We start from the raw sequence: 14,294 nt of genomic DNA on the forward strand, positions 1-14,294 counted from the left end.
AAGTTATTTACAACAGCAGGGACCTCTGTGACACGCTCCACATCTCGTGTCCCCACCGTCGTCCTCACCGTGCGGTCCCTCAAAGGCCCCCTCGCCCACCTTCCTGCTGCCCCATTGCTCCCCACCCACCTCCCTCCCACACAGGAGGAATCTGGCCATAGGGTGGGGGTATCTGTGCCGTGGGGCCGGGGGTTCCGTGGTCCCTTCGATTGTACTGTCCAAGGCGAGGTTTTGCTTCGTTGCACCACTGCTAGTGGCTCACTCTTGTTGATGCTACAAAGGAAACGAGCAATGACAACACAAGTCCCCAAGGAGGCCTTCGCCGCCTTCTGTGTTTTCTGTGCTGGATGCGGGGCGAGGCCAGGCCAGGGCCCATGGGAGCAGCCTCGGTGTGGAATCTGAACCAGGAGCTGCCCAGCCTGCCTTTCTCTCTGGATCTGCTGCCTATTGTGTGGGAGCCGAACAGCAGCGCCGCCCTCATGAGGCTGTGATGAGGTGAGTGAGCTGAAGTCGGTCATTTAAAGTCACAGAGTCAGCACTCTGTAGTGCGGATTCCTGTCCCTGGTTACCCTCGCTCACCAGGAAAATACCAGATTTGTAGAAAGCCTAGTTCCCTCCCAGTGATCTACATCGAAGTTTCTAAATCACTGTTAGAAACGAAACATGCCAGCACTTCCCTTCACACTAAATCATTTGCAGAGGAAATATCAGCCATAATGGGACAACTCTAAGAAATAAATTCTCCAAGAGCCAAGGATGCTGGGAATAAATACAGGCCTTTCTAAGGAGAAGAGCAAAGCTAACAGTGGCAAGTCTTCTGGCGCTATCTACAGCCCACGAGGGCAGTCCCAGGCGACAAGAGAACACAAATCCCTTTGGGGGAAGTGGTCTGTGTAGACAGAGAGAACTTCCAAGCAGCCAGGGAAAGAAGGAAGTGACCTACAACAAAAAACCCATAGGAATTTCTTCCAACTTCTCAGCAGAAACACTACCAGCCAGAAGAGAGTGGAACCAAATACTCAAACGTCTGAAAGAGAGGACTTATCAGCCATGAATAATATCCAGCAAAACTATCCTTTAAATATGAAGGAGAAAATAGAGACATTCCCAGACATACAGAAGCTGAGGGATTTTATCACCAGAAAACCTCCATTGCAGGAAATTCTCAAGGGAGTTATTCTACCTGAAACAAAAAACATAAGGTCACAACACTACAAGTAAGATAACCAAAAAAATTACAGCATAAACAGGGATAATTTGTGAGGAATAAGTTCTCCAAGAGCCAAGGAGTAGTGGGTGTGCAGGAGGCAGCCAATCAATAATTCTCTCTCATCATTAATGTTTCTCTCTCTTCCTCTCCCTTCCTCTCTGAAATCAATAAAATTATATATCTTAAAAAATGGGGATAATTTGATAATTTGTGATAACAAAAACACACAAGGGGAAGGGGAAAGGTCTGAACTGGCAAAGGAAGATTATCAGATGCACTCAAAAGGGAAAACCCTACAGTATATATGCAACTTCATTCTTCATAAACCTAATGGTAACCACACACAAAATTCCTCAAACCAGGACATATAGCTTAAAAAAAGAGGAAACGGGAAAGATGTATGGAACACCATCAAACAAAAAACAACAGAAACATAAAGGAAAAGAACAATGGAGGCACAAAGCCACCAGGGAACAAAAGATAAAATGGCTATAGGAAAGCCTCATACATCAATAATTACCCTAAATGTATATGGTCTGAATTCACCAATAAAGAGGCACAGAGTAGCAGAGTGGATCATAAAACAAAACCCAACCATATTCTGCCTACAAGAGACACATCTAAGCTGCAAAGACAAAGGTAGATTCAACGTAAAAGGGTGGAATATGATTCTCCAAGCAAATAACATCCACAGAAAAGCAGGTTTAGCCATACTTATATCTGACAAAATAGATTTCAAGATAACGAAAATAACAAGAGACAAATATGGACACTTTGTAATGATAAAGGGGACACTACATCAAGAAAACATAAGGCTTCTTAATATATATGCACCCAACCAGGAAGCACCAAAATATACAAAACAGCTACTCACAGAACTAAAGGGAGAAATAGATCAAAACACAGTCATATTTGGAGACCTTAATACTCCATTGACAGCTCTATGAGGGCAATTTAACTCTGATACCAAAACCTGGCAAAGATAACACACAAAAAAGAAAACTACAGACCAAGATCTGATGAGTACAAATGCAAAAATCCTAAACAAAATACTAGCAAATCGAATACAACAGTGCATCCAAAAAATTATACATCACAATCAAGTGAGGATCATTCCAGGGGCACAAGGATGGTTCAACATACACCAATCAATCAATGTACTACACCACATTAATAAAAAAAAGGATAAAAATCATGAACTTATCAATAGGTGCAGATAAAGCAGTTGATAAGATGCAACATCCAGTTATGATTAAAACAATAAAATAGGAATAGAAGGACAGTACCTCACATAATAAAGGCCTATGTGACAAACCATAAATCCTCAGCTAATCTCATGCTTAATGATCCGTATATAAAACACTTGCCCAAGCCCGAGACCAAGAATGACGGCAACAACAACAAAAAAATGATGCAACAACAACAAAAAAATGATACCAATTGTGTTTCATTTACCCATTTACTCAACAGACACGCACTGAGGCAGCTGAGTGCCGCCCTCGCAGGAGGCTGGGGGACAGCAGAGCTGGCCAGGCCCGCCGGTCCCCCGCCAGCTGTCAGCCCGTGCCGGCTCTGCGAGCACAGGAAGCAGAGGCAGGGTAAGGGGGGAAGCCGTGGGTCACAGAACCACTCTCAAGCGTGCAGCCCAGCTCACGTGGAGAAGCACAAGCCCATGGGAACTGGTGGGACATTCCAACCAACACACGCATTAGCCCGGGGAGCGGCTGGCAGAGATCACCTGGAAGGCAATGCACTCGCTTCTGTGGCTGCACGGCAATCACCGATCGCCACCCAGCAGCCAAGACAGCACGTGGCCGCAGCTTCTCCAGGCAAGTGCAGGCTCTGAGCTGGGCCGGGGCTGTCAGAGGCGGATCGGGACGCTCCCTCGGGCTGCTGGCAGAGTCTGTCCCCTGGCACTAGGATTCCTGGCAGCTGGTTCTTCAAAGCCGGCAAAGGAGAGAGACCGCAGCAAGGCCCCAGCCAAAGCCTCACACACGTGCAAGGGCGCCGCGGGCCGCAGGGAAGGGCCTCTATGGACGTGGCACATGGAGGGTGCGGGGCACTTGGGGCTGTAACCGCAGTTGTCCTCACGTCTCATTGCCAACATATAAAAGGTGAAAAAGGAAAAACAGCAATTTCAGTTCTCAGTGCATGCCATTTCAGAAAACAAGACTAACCAAAGCTGTGCCACAATCTCACCAGGCAAGCCCCATGGCGCTCTGGAGACTAGGGACCCGCTCCACACACCAGGCTGCAGCGCTAACCCTCAAACCTCACGGCTGCATTAGGAAATGCTAGGGAGCTGGAAAAGAAAAGGGAGGGGAGGGGAGGGGAGGACAGGACACACAGCAGGACGGGTGGTGCAATACCTGAAGACTTATATTACTATAGCTTAGATATTAAGAAAAAAAAATCTCATTTTGCAGACGAACTGCTTATCAACCAACTGTTTGCTGATTGCTTGCCTAGGAGGTGACCGCCGAGTGCCCCCTGCCCTTGAGGCAGAGAAACGGGCCCTGATCTCATGGTCTTAGCCCCGGAGAATGCAACGAAAGGCTGGCCAGGCTGGCCGGCCCTGCTGAGCTCTCCTCCCAGATGTGTGAGGTGGGTGAGTCAGGGTTAACTGATTGTGATGCAAGACGTAATTTCTCAACCTGCCGCAACATATTTGCATAGGTGAGCAGCATAAAACTCCCAAATGGAATCTTAAATATATTTCTATGATTTAAAAAATATATACATATATATTATTGATTTCAGAGAGGAAGGGAAGGGAGAGGGAGAAAGAGACAGACCCATCAATGAGGAGAGAGAATCATTGATCGACTGCCTCCTGCATGCCCCCTACTGGGGATCTAGCCTGCAACCCGGCCTGTGCCCTGACCAGGGATCAAACTGTACCTCCTGGTTCATAGGTCGACACTCAACCACTGAGCCATGCCGGCGGGCTCTATGATCTTAAATAAGCATTTGTTTTTAAAATGTGTTTAGCAAACCAACCACTGGAGAAAACAGTCTGGAAACAGACTCTTCCCTGTGTCATACATACATGTATGTTACCCATGCATAGAACAGTGTGTTTCACTGGGAGAGAGCCCTCCACTCCTAACGAACAGTGATGGGCAACTGGCTCTCCTAAGGAAAAAACTAGCACAGTTATTTTCCTGCCTCATACCACACACACACATATTATCAATGGATTAAAGACCTAAATGTGAAAAGCAAACAAAAATTTTTGGAAGAAAATATAGGCAGCTACTACGGGACATCTGGCTAGGGAAGGAACTGTTGAATAGGTATTAAGTCTGATTAATGACGTTAAAAATAAATGGTTTTGTAAGACAGATATAAATAAAGTTAAACATCAAGCAGTATATTAGAAAAGATAGTTTTAATTCATCTGGCCAACTGAGGATTAACATTAAGAATATATAAAAATTCCTATAGAACCATTAGAAAACGAAGAGCTACTCAGCAGAATCAGGCCAAAACAGGATGGCTCAATTCATGGGGGAAAACACAGACAGTCAAGAAACACGAAAAGGTGGGCACTCGCTCTAGCAATCAGAAAAGTGCAAATCAAAACCAAATTAGAAATGTGATGGAGGCGCCAGTCAGGACATCAGGGCTGGCGAAAGTTACGGCTCACATCCCCAGAGCGGAACGCTGCTGTTAGGCGCTTTCTTCGTCTCCATGCTCAGATAGTGCAGTGTGTTCTCAAAGGAAAGGGACAAGATGGGGAGACACGAGTCAGGGGTCAGCAAGAGCGAGCAGCCCTGACCCCGCGTCCTTCCCGGGCCCCCGGCGGCTTTCGTCCTGGGCGGGACCGGCACCGGGGGTGTCTGAGAAAAGCCAGCGTCCAACCCGGAGCCTGGGCCCGTGAGGGTGCAGCCCCTCCTGCTGGGAGAGGGGAGGCTTTGGTCCACGCAGCTCACCCGAGTCACGGTGCGTCGCCCGCGAAGGGCCATGCCAAGGGGACATGCCCATTCACAGCCGAAGCAGGTCCACCTGCCCATCGTGCGGAGAATGGACCAGAAGACCAGGAGGACGTGACACAGTATGGAGGCTGCTGTCACCTGGTGAGAGCGACCACGGTCTGCACGGGAGGGCGGGCAGGACTGTGGGACGTGGGCAGTTCCTAGCAGAAGACACACGACCGAATGACTTACCAAGACCTGGAGAAGGCGGGGAAGCAGGGGTCAGAGACAGCGCCGAGCACTGCGCTCACGTGGTGGGCCTCCCTGCAATGGGAAACCAGGCGGAGAACGAGTCGGGGGGGACAGTGATGGCTTCCGGGGAGATGTGAGGGTCGCTGGGTCCGTGGGCCCTTCAGGCGGACGTAGCCAGGGGATACGTGAGCCCGGACGTTAAAAGGTGGACCCCGGCCTGACAACGTCACCAGGCACCTCTGCATCCAGGACTTTCAGCTCTGCCTTCACACAGGTGATTCAACCTCAGTGGCTTCCATGGTGACGGCTGCGGGGGCTCCACATGCTGCTGACACACCCAGAAAGGCGGTGAGAGGGAGACCCTCCAGCAGTTCCGACACGTGCCTGTCCCTGACCGACTCCACGGGAGGCTGCCCAGGCCAGCCGCTCTGCTCCTGCAGCCCAGGTGGAGCCGGCATCTCCAGGCCCACGTGGATTCTCAACCGAAACTCAGGGATACTGGGAAGGAGAGGTGGGGAATGGATGCGGAGGGGCAACCAATAGGGTGGGAAACAGGCTCAGGAAAGCTGGGGGGCGAGCTCTGACCGCTTTCTCTCCCTTCCTCGGAGGGAGGCCAGCAGAGCAGGGAGCTGTGGCTGTGCGGCCACAGGTGCGGCCAGGGTCTGCAGGGGAGCAGGCGAGTGCGGGCGGCTGCCCAGGCCCACAGCACAGGGGTCTTGTCTGGCCTGGAGACCCGGAGCCCAAACCAGGCGCACAGGGTCCACTGAGAGCTCAGCCAAGACCAGCCACCACCCTGGGAGAGTCACCTCTAAGCAGCCGCCGAGTCCCGAGGGCATCTGCGGGCAGCTCACCCGGCTGGGCAGGGGCTGCCTGAGCTGCCCTGCTCCCACCTCCACTGTGGGGAGGGGCTGCTGCGCCCGGGCAGGTGGGGACATCTGAGTGGTTCTCTCCTGTGGCCACAGTCCGCTGGCCGCTACCCAATGAGGTAAACACGCACGTCTGCCGTCCACCGCACACAGGCTCACGGTTGCGTAAGAGACTCTGACAGCGTTTCCTGAGAGTGATGTGCCGAGTCCTGAGACAGAGGAGGGAAGCCAGGAGCGGCCACCACGGGGTCCCCCTGCGGAGGGAGGCGGTCGGCACCGCAGACGGGCTGGCGTGCGCCCCTGGGCGGCGTGAAGGGGCGGCGAGAAAGTTACCCACACGCTGGTCCGTTCCCAAGGAGCTGCACCCGAAGCGTGAAAGGACTTGGCAGAGGACATACGTGGTCTTCAACGCTCAGCACATGGACGGAAGGTAGGACGGTCTCTGTGCAGGTCTCCCATAGACGACCAAGCAAACGGAATATCTCAGAACATAAAGCAAAGACACAGAGGGAACAGTGAGGAGGAAGAGAGGAGGCTTGGAGGGCAGGCGGGAGGAGACGGACATGTGACAAAAAAGTGACTTGAAAAGAGAAAGGGAGCATGGAGGCTACGTATCCAAGCCAACAGGACACTCCCCGGCCGGAATGCGGAATCAGACGGCAAACGGGTGGGCTGAGTCTGCTCAGTGACATCATGCGAAAGCTTTTAAAGACACGCACTCAGAGTTATGGGTCGAATTGTGTTCCCTCCGCATTGAAGGCTGAAGTCCTACCTCCCAGAACTTCGGGATGAGACTGCGTTAGAGACAGGCTTGCTGCGACGGAATGAGCGGATGCGGACACGGAGCTGGTGGCCCCTCTAGTACACTGTCCTCTTCAGAAGGGGAGTGCGGGCGCAGAGACACACGTGGATCGGCGGAGACGATGTGAGGACACAGGAGAAGCCGCTGCCCACAGCCGAGGGGAGAGGCCTGGCACGGGCCCTCCCATCACGGTCCTTTGGAGGCACCAGCCCGCCAGCCCCGGGCGCAGACTTCAGCCTCCAGACTGGGAGGCAGCACGTGCTGTCCAGTGCGTCTGTGCTTTGCCATGGCAGCCGGAGCAGCCAACTCACTCAGCTGGAGCCTGACAGACTGGTGAATAGAAGAGGAAGGAAAAAGTCTTAGAAGAATACAGACAGGAAAATAGATTATTAACAGAACAAGAGGATCATAGGGGCCTTGAACCTCTTGTCTCCATGGACACGAGACTTTGTGAAGGATCACATCTGCTCATTGCTCTCTCTTCAGTTGCCCTTCCAATTTGCTCCTGAGCCCTCTGCCTCTCTCGTCAAGACCTGCAGTGGCGCCCCCACTCCCCCAAAGCCCACACAGAGAGAGGGCGGCTGAGCCCAAGCACCCTCCTCCCTCTCCGTGAGCCGATCAGGGGGTGCCCCATGGCTACTCTCACGCCTGTTTTTAACCCACACTGACCTCCCTTGGTGCTCCCTCTCCAGCCATGGGTCGGATTGCCATGTCTGTGTGGACGGCTCCCGAATGTACATTTCCAGCTCGACCTTATTCCCCTGAACGCCAAGCTTGAACAGCCCACGGGCGTGGTTGACATCCTTGGCTGAACATCCATCAGGCATCTCTCTACACTGGGTTTCCTGGACACAGAGTGGGAGGCAAGTGGGGAGACAGGGAGAAGGACAGCAAGTGTGAGCGAGGGAGTGACTGAGCTGGCACTGTTGTCGCCAGAGACTACGGGACCTCGGGAGATCTGCCCGCAGGGAAGAAAGGAAACAACCGACCCGCCAGCTCCCAGCTCCCTGGGCTGTGACTGCAGAACCAGCGCAGACGGCAGCCCAGCACCTCGGGGCCGGCGGCGAGGCAGGTGCCCAGGAGAGCACCCAGCGGCACCAGGACCGAGGGTGGCCCCTCCCCCCATGGAACCAAAGGGCCAGGCCAGGACCGGGCCTGAGCACGGGGCCTTCAGAAGCCAGGGGGCTGCTGTCCAGGAAGATCGGTGCCGACAGCCTTCACCATAAATGGCCAAGTTGGGGTCCTCCCATCGCAACCTGCCCCACCAGCACCTCCTGTACCCGCTCCCCAGCCCCTCAGAACCCCGTGCCGGCTCCAGTGGGCAAGGTGGGTTTGCGGCACAACTAGGCCCCTCCTCTCGCTGCCGCCTCTCCCGTCTGTCGACCTTCACGTCCTCCAAACCCACCGTTGTGAGTCTGCACTTTCGAAGCCTCAGGCACTTGGACTTCAGGTGGATAACAGGTCACATCCTTGCCCCAGCGCGGCACCTGCGCGGCCCCCTCCACAGCGGCAGGGGGCACCCAGGGTGGCAGCCCCCCAGGGGCGCTCTGGCCGGTGCCGGGAGGGGTGAGCGTGGAGGTGGAACAGGGCTCCCTCTCAGTCCTTCCACATGAGTGTAAAGATGGTTTAAAATCACAGCCAAGTGTAGGAAATGCGCTGGTCTCTGAAGAGTTTGTGATTGGTAAGTGCTAGCATCTGTGGTTAAGAACGTTAGGAGGGTTCTGGATATTTTTCTTAAAGAGCATTCCTAGTTCGCCCCAGCTGCTGTGGCTCAGTGGTTGAGCGTCCACCCATGAACTAGGAGGTCACGGTCAGGGCACATGCCTGGGTTTCCCGGGCGGCCCCCAGCAGGGGGCGTGCAGGAGGCAGCTGGTCCATGTTCCTCTCTCTCCCTCTGCCTTCTTCTCTCTAAACATCAATACAAACATATCTTTAAAAATTCCCCCAGAGACAGCTTTAAAAATTAGAGCAGTTAAATGTCTAAAACTGCATTTAAAACCTGGGCGCTTTAAAAATAAGATTTTTGGTTTTCCCGGGGAGCACCTCATGTTTGTGATACTTGGGCCTTCCGGGGGGCAGTTTGCTCTCCCCCCCCCACCCCCCCCAGCTGGGCTGTGCTCTGCTCTCAGCTCCCGGAGGGTCAGGCCTCGCACCCGGAAGGCGGGGCCTGCTGAGCTCTGTCACATGGGGCGTAAGATGCAAAACTGTAAAGCGCAACAGCAACGGAGGCGCCGAGGCCACTTTCAGAAGAACCTTCCGACTCAGGAAAGAAGCTTCCCCGCGGAGGGAACAAAATCATGAAGTTCATTTTCTCTACCGAGTGGGTTTCCTGTTAAATGAACACCACGTAACTGATGGAGAGGAAATAAATGGGCCACATCTCGGGGGGCGGGGGCGGGCCTTTTTCCTGGGGACCCGCCCTGTGCAGACCCTGCTCTGGAGGCCACAGCCTCCGGGCGGAACCAGGGAGCCAGCCACCTGGGAGGAGTGCCCGCCCCCCACTTCGGACCACCCAGCACCGCCCGGGCTCAGCTGCAGGAGGCCCTCCCCACCCACTCCACGGCACCTGGGGGTGGGAGCAGGCCTGGCCGCTGCACTCCTGTCCCCGCCCCCAAAGCTGCCACACGGGCTCAGTGCCCGCTTCCCTAAACGAGCGCTGGGCGGCCGGAGTCCTCCGGCCTCAGTTTCCCCTGTGGCAGTGGGAACAGACCCCCCTCCCCCCACGGTTCTGAGGGGAGTGAGGTTTCTCGGTGAGAAGCTCAGCTCCTGGGAAAGGTGGCACAGGTCTGAGCCTGAGCCAGGCCAGCCCTCACCTGGGGGAGGGAAAGGAAAAAATCTTAGAGAAACACCTGGTTTAACCTAAGTGTAGCTTAGTGTCTCCACGAGAGGAAATTACAGGCCTGATGGGTGTGCTGCGAGCAGTTTATACAGGTGAGCTTAACAAAACAGCCAGCACGCCAAATATGTCTATTAATTTCTGTTGCCAAACAAAGAGGAAAACGGCACATTTGGGACTTTGGCGAGGAGAGGGAGCCGTGGGTCGGCTCCTGAGAGCAATCCTGGCTCTGGTGTGTGGCGCGGAGATGTCCAGGCTCAGACCTGCGTTGCGGGCTCCCCAGTCACCCTCGGCCACAGACCCCTCTGCTCCTGCGAAAGGCTCTGCAGGTCCCGATGGACCCGGAGCAGTGCGAGTCCCCGGGCAGTGGCGTCCTGGCCGTAGTGAGTCTGATGTCCTCACTGGTGAGAAATCAGGGGACACTGGTCACTCGCCTCTGCTGTCAGGAGATGATGCCGCCCTTAGTCCCATGAGATTAGGTCAGAGGAGAGAGCCTGGGACGTGTCTGCTTTGGGGTCTTATCAGGCGACTTTGCTGTCCCTATGGGCTGGGTTCTGGAAATGGGGCCGAGACAGCCCACGTGGGGGGCCGCCTGCTCCTGCTCCTGCCCTGCCTTGAGGAGGGTGGGGAAGACGGGGAGGGTGGGAGGACGGGGAGGGTGGGTTCCGCTCCGCCCTGCGCCCGTCCGCTGCACCCACACCCATAGCTGCGCTCGGCTGGCCTTGTGTTCCGATCCATCTTTCTGTTGCCCCTCTGTGCAGGGAGGGGAGGGCCTCTGGCTGTGTGGGGACAGAGTCGCTAAGGGGTAGTCTCTGCCGGAATGCCCGCCCGACAGGCCCCTCTGTCCTATACACACCTGCTTTCTGCTTTTGAATCAGACCGAGGCTGATGCGGAGGTGCCCCTGGCTTGGGGAGGTCACCCTGAGGTCTCAGCGCTTCAGAGTCAGAGCCGGTAGCCGAGGCTTACGTCTGAAATCCTGCAGACCATGACCGCGCTCAGGCCGCGAAGCCGGCGTGGCACGCAGGATGCTGACCTAATGTCCCCGGGGACCCTGTCCGTGGCCGCAGGCGGGCTCCGCCCTCGGGGTCCTAACTCAGCCAGCGCTGTGCCCTCGTCACCGTGTTTCCTGCTTAGTCCCGTCCTCTGAGGAAGTGGGACGGTGCTCCCCTCTGCTCCCCAGGAATCCGGCCCGCAGTGCGGCTAAGACTCTGTTGAAAGGCCGTATGAACAAGTTAAACATTCATAGAACTTGGCCGCAACCTCAACCACTCCATCTAAGTGGTGTTTCCCGCTGACACCCTTAGACGTGGACGTCCAGTTAAATCAACACGAACGTGGGGAGTCCGGGGAGTCCGGGGAGGGCCCCCAGCCACTCGCGCTGCTGGGGAGGTCAGTGGTGGAAGGCCCGCGACTGCGCACAGCCCGCAGCGCTCCCAGCACCCCCGGAGGCCTGGCGCGCCCGCTCTGCTCGGAGGGAGACCCAGACGGACTCCAGGCGCGGCTCCTGCTCCTCAGACCCAGGGAGACGAGGGGAGCCCCGGGGTGGCCCCCTGGAGAGAAGGAAGGGCTTTCCTGGGGCCCAGAACTAACTCCTCATTGTGGGGGGGGTGGGTGTCACCAGGGGAGACTGGGAATGAGGTGTGGCTCGGTGTGGGAGGGCCGGACGGGGCCGGAACAGGGGGGGGGGCACTTGCACCCCAAGACCCTCTCTCAGACGGACTTCACGCCAGTCTGCAGCCTCCCCGTGGCTCCTGCAGCCTCCAGGGATGGTTTTAAATCTCTTTCTGGGTGACTTTCTCATTAAACCCTTAACACTGCAGCCTGGAAAGACAACGAGCAGGACAAATTGTGCACAAATAATACTAATGAGGTCGGGGACGCTGCCCGTCACGCACCCGCGGTGCACACAGGGCGTGGCGAGGGCTCCCAGCTGCCCCCTGCCCTCCAGCTCGGCCCTCACACCCGCAGGGCCCACGGCCCATGGCCCGCGGCTCCCTGAGCGAGCGAGGCAGGAACCATTTGTGCAGGTCAGCACGTAGGTGGAGTGGAGTCAACGCGCCAGTAAACCAGGAAGATCCATCGAAGCCAAAGCAGGTGTACTTGGGGGGCGGGTACGGGGCGGGGAGCAGAGGGGCAGAGGGTCTTCCCGCCAAACCTCAGGACTACGGGTGCTCGCTGCGCAGTACCCACGCAGAGGCGACGGCTCGGTGACCGTGAGCACTGCCGAGGAGGCTCCCGTCCTCGGGGCAGGTCTAGCAGCCGAAGCCCAGGCCTTCTCTACCTAAACCCAGCCCGACCCCGACGGGACCCCCCCCCCCCCCCCCGCCCCGTGGCTGGGACACGAGAGCGCAGGGGCTGAGGGCAGCAGGCCTGGCCCAGGAAGGCCACACTGAAGTGCATTTACTTCGGCACAACCTTCTGAAAGTTCCATCTCAGAAAAGGTATTAAATGTTTCCGCACATCCGCCAACACTGTTGGGTTTGTTTCAGCCTCGCTGTGCAATCGCGCTGTCCGGGGCCGCTGGCGCGAACCTGCAGGTTTAAAGTGCGTCCCAAGTGGCTCCCGATCGAGACCACGAGGCTTCCCTCACTCGGTGGGAAGCTGTCGGACACGAGTGTTCAGTCAAACCCCTCACCTCAGTCCGAGGAGCCGGACGTGGCTCCGACGTCTCCGCAGTGCTGTCCACCGGAGGGGAGGCAGGCGTCAGGGCCTCGGCCGCCTCATGGCCTGGAACGAGGGCCAGGTGCTGTGCCAACGGCCCTCTTGAGGGCTGACCAGGGTAGGTGGGCTCTGGGTGCCCCGAGGGGTTAGTCCGAGTGCCCACATCAGCTCTAAGCTGGTTGCTCCGCAGCCTCCCAGCAGTTACTTTGCTCAGCGGCTCCCACCCCCACCTCCCCCCCGCATCTGGGTTTCACATTTAGAATGAGTGCTAACGAACAAATGCTGTATTGAGCCCAGACAAATATCCCCACCTTAAAACCCGCCCTGCTCCGCCAGCAGCCCTCCCCACGCATCCCTGTAGTCTCCGACAGCTCTGCTGGGGCCTGCACTGGGGGTGAGGAGTAGGGGAGGTGGGGGAGGCTGCAGCAGAGGGAGAGGGGTGCCCACCTGGGGCCGGCTGCCCTGACGTGGTAATGGCGAGTGCTGAAGGGCTGTCTCCCATTTTTAATCTCAGGTCCCAACCGCACCGTTAAACCACCAGGTGGACCGCATCAGAGGTCAGCTCCTCTCCCAGGTGAGTGGGAATGAGAAGCGGCTGCATCCAACCCCGCGCCTCCCGACAGCTGGGCCGCACCTGCCAGGAGGGGCCGGGGCCCGCCCAGCAGGGAAAGGCCAGGCCTGGCTGGAGGACCCTGTTGCATCACCTGTGTGGGCTGTATCCCCAGCAGCACGCTGCTCACCGAAGCCGTGGGTGGGGGTGCAGGACACGCCCCAGATGCTGGGCCGTGGGGACAGGCAATGCTGTGCTCCGTGCAGTCAGCGGGCCTGACCACAGCATCAGCACCCTCTGGGCATCTGTTCAGAAGGCACTTTCCTAGCCCCACCCCGTGGCCTGGGCGCAGGGAAGGTACTGCTGCTGGCTCCAGACCCACTGCACCAGCAGGAAGCAAATCCCTCTCCAAGCCCGCCGGGCCCTCCGTGGGATCCACTCCAGCAACAGAGCGGGGCGGCAGGCCGAGCGGGGCGGCAGGCCGAGCGGGGCGGCAGGCCCTGAGCAGCAGGGGCCTTTGCCTGCTGGCAGCAGCTTCCCCAGGCCTCCCCGGGGTGGCTGCCACCAGCCCTGACTGGAAGCCCTGGAGCCACTGACCCCAGGTGACCCTGGCCCAGGCGCACTCGGCTCAGCTGACCGCCCTGGCGGTGGTGAAGGAGGCCCGTCCCCCATGGCCTCATGCCCCAGGGCCCTGGTGAGAACCAGGCTCCAGGTCTAAAAAGGGGTCCTGGGACCTCAGGAGGGAATAAGTTTAAAACCAAAGACCTACTTCAGGTCACCAAGTAATTCACCCCCAAAACCTTCACAGAGAAAGCAACAGAACTTGTTTCCATCATTTATTTACCAACATACATCCACATTCACATGAGTTCGAGGTTGCAGGCTAGCCCCCCGAGGCTGCAAAGGGCTCAGCCCACGTAGCCACCGGTGGGCATCCCCCTCCCAGCACTACCAGCTGCCTGACATCCTCACAGCCTGCAGAGCCAGAAGCGTGGCTGTCCTTCACTGGCTACACCGGTGTGGAGTCACAGGCGGCGCTGTGCCAGTCCGCGGTGTCTGCTGGCCTGGCTACACCAGCTGTGCCAGTCCGCGGTGCCTGCTGGCCTGGCTACACCAGCTGTGCCAGTCCGCGGTGCCTGCTGGCCTGGCTACACCAGCTGTGCCAGTCCGCGGTGCCTGCAGGCCTGGCTACCCCAGCT

Source organism: Myotis myotis, unplaced genomic scaffold (genome assembly GCF_014108235.1).
Source record: "Myotis myotis isolate mMyoMyo1 unplaced genomic scaffold, mMyoMyo1.p scaffold_m19_p_31, whole genome shotgun sequence".
Classification (NCBI taxonomy): Eukaryota; Metazoa; Chordata; class Mammalia; order Chiroptera; family Vespertilionidae; genus Myotis; species Myotis myotis.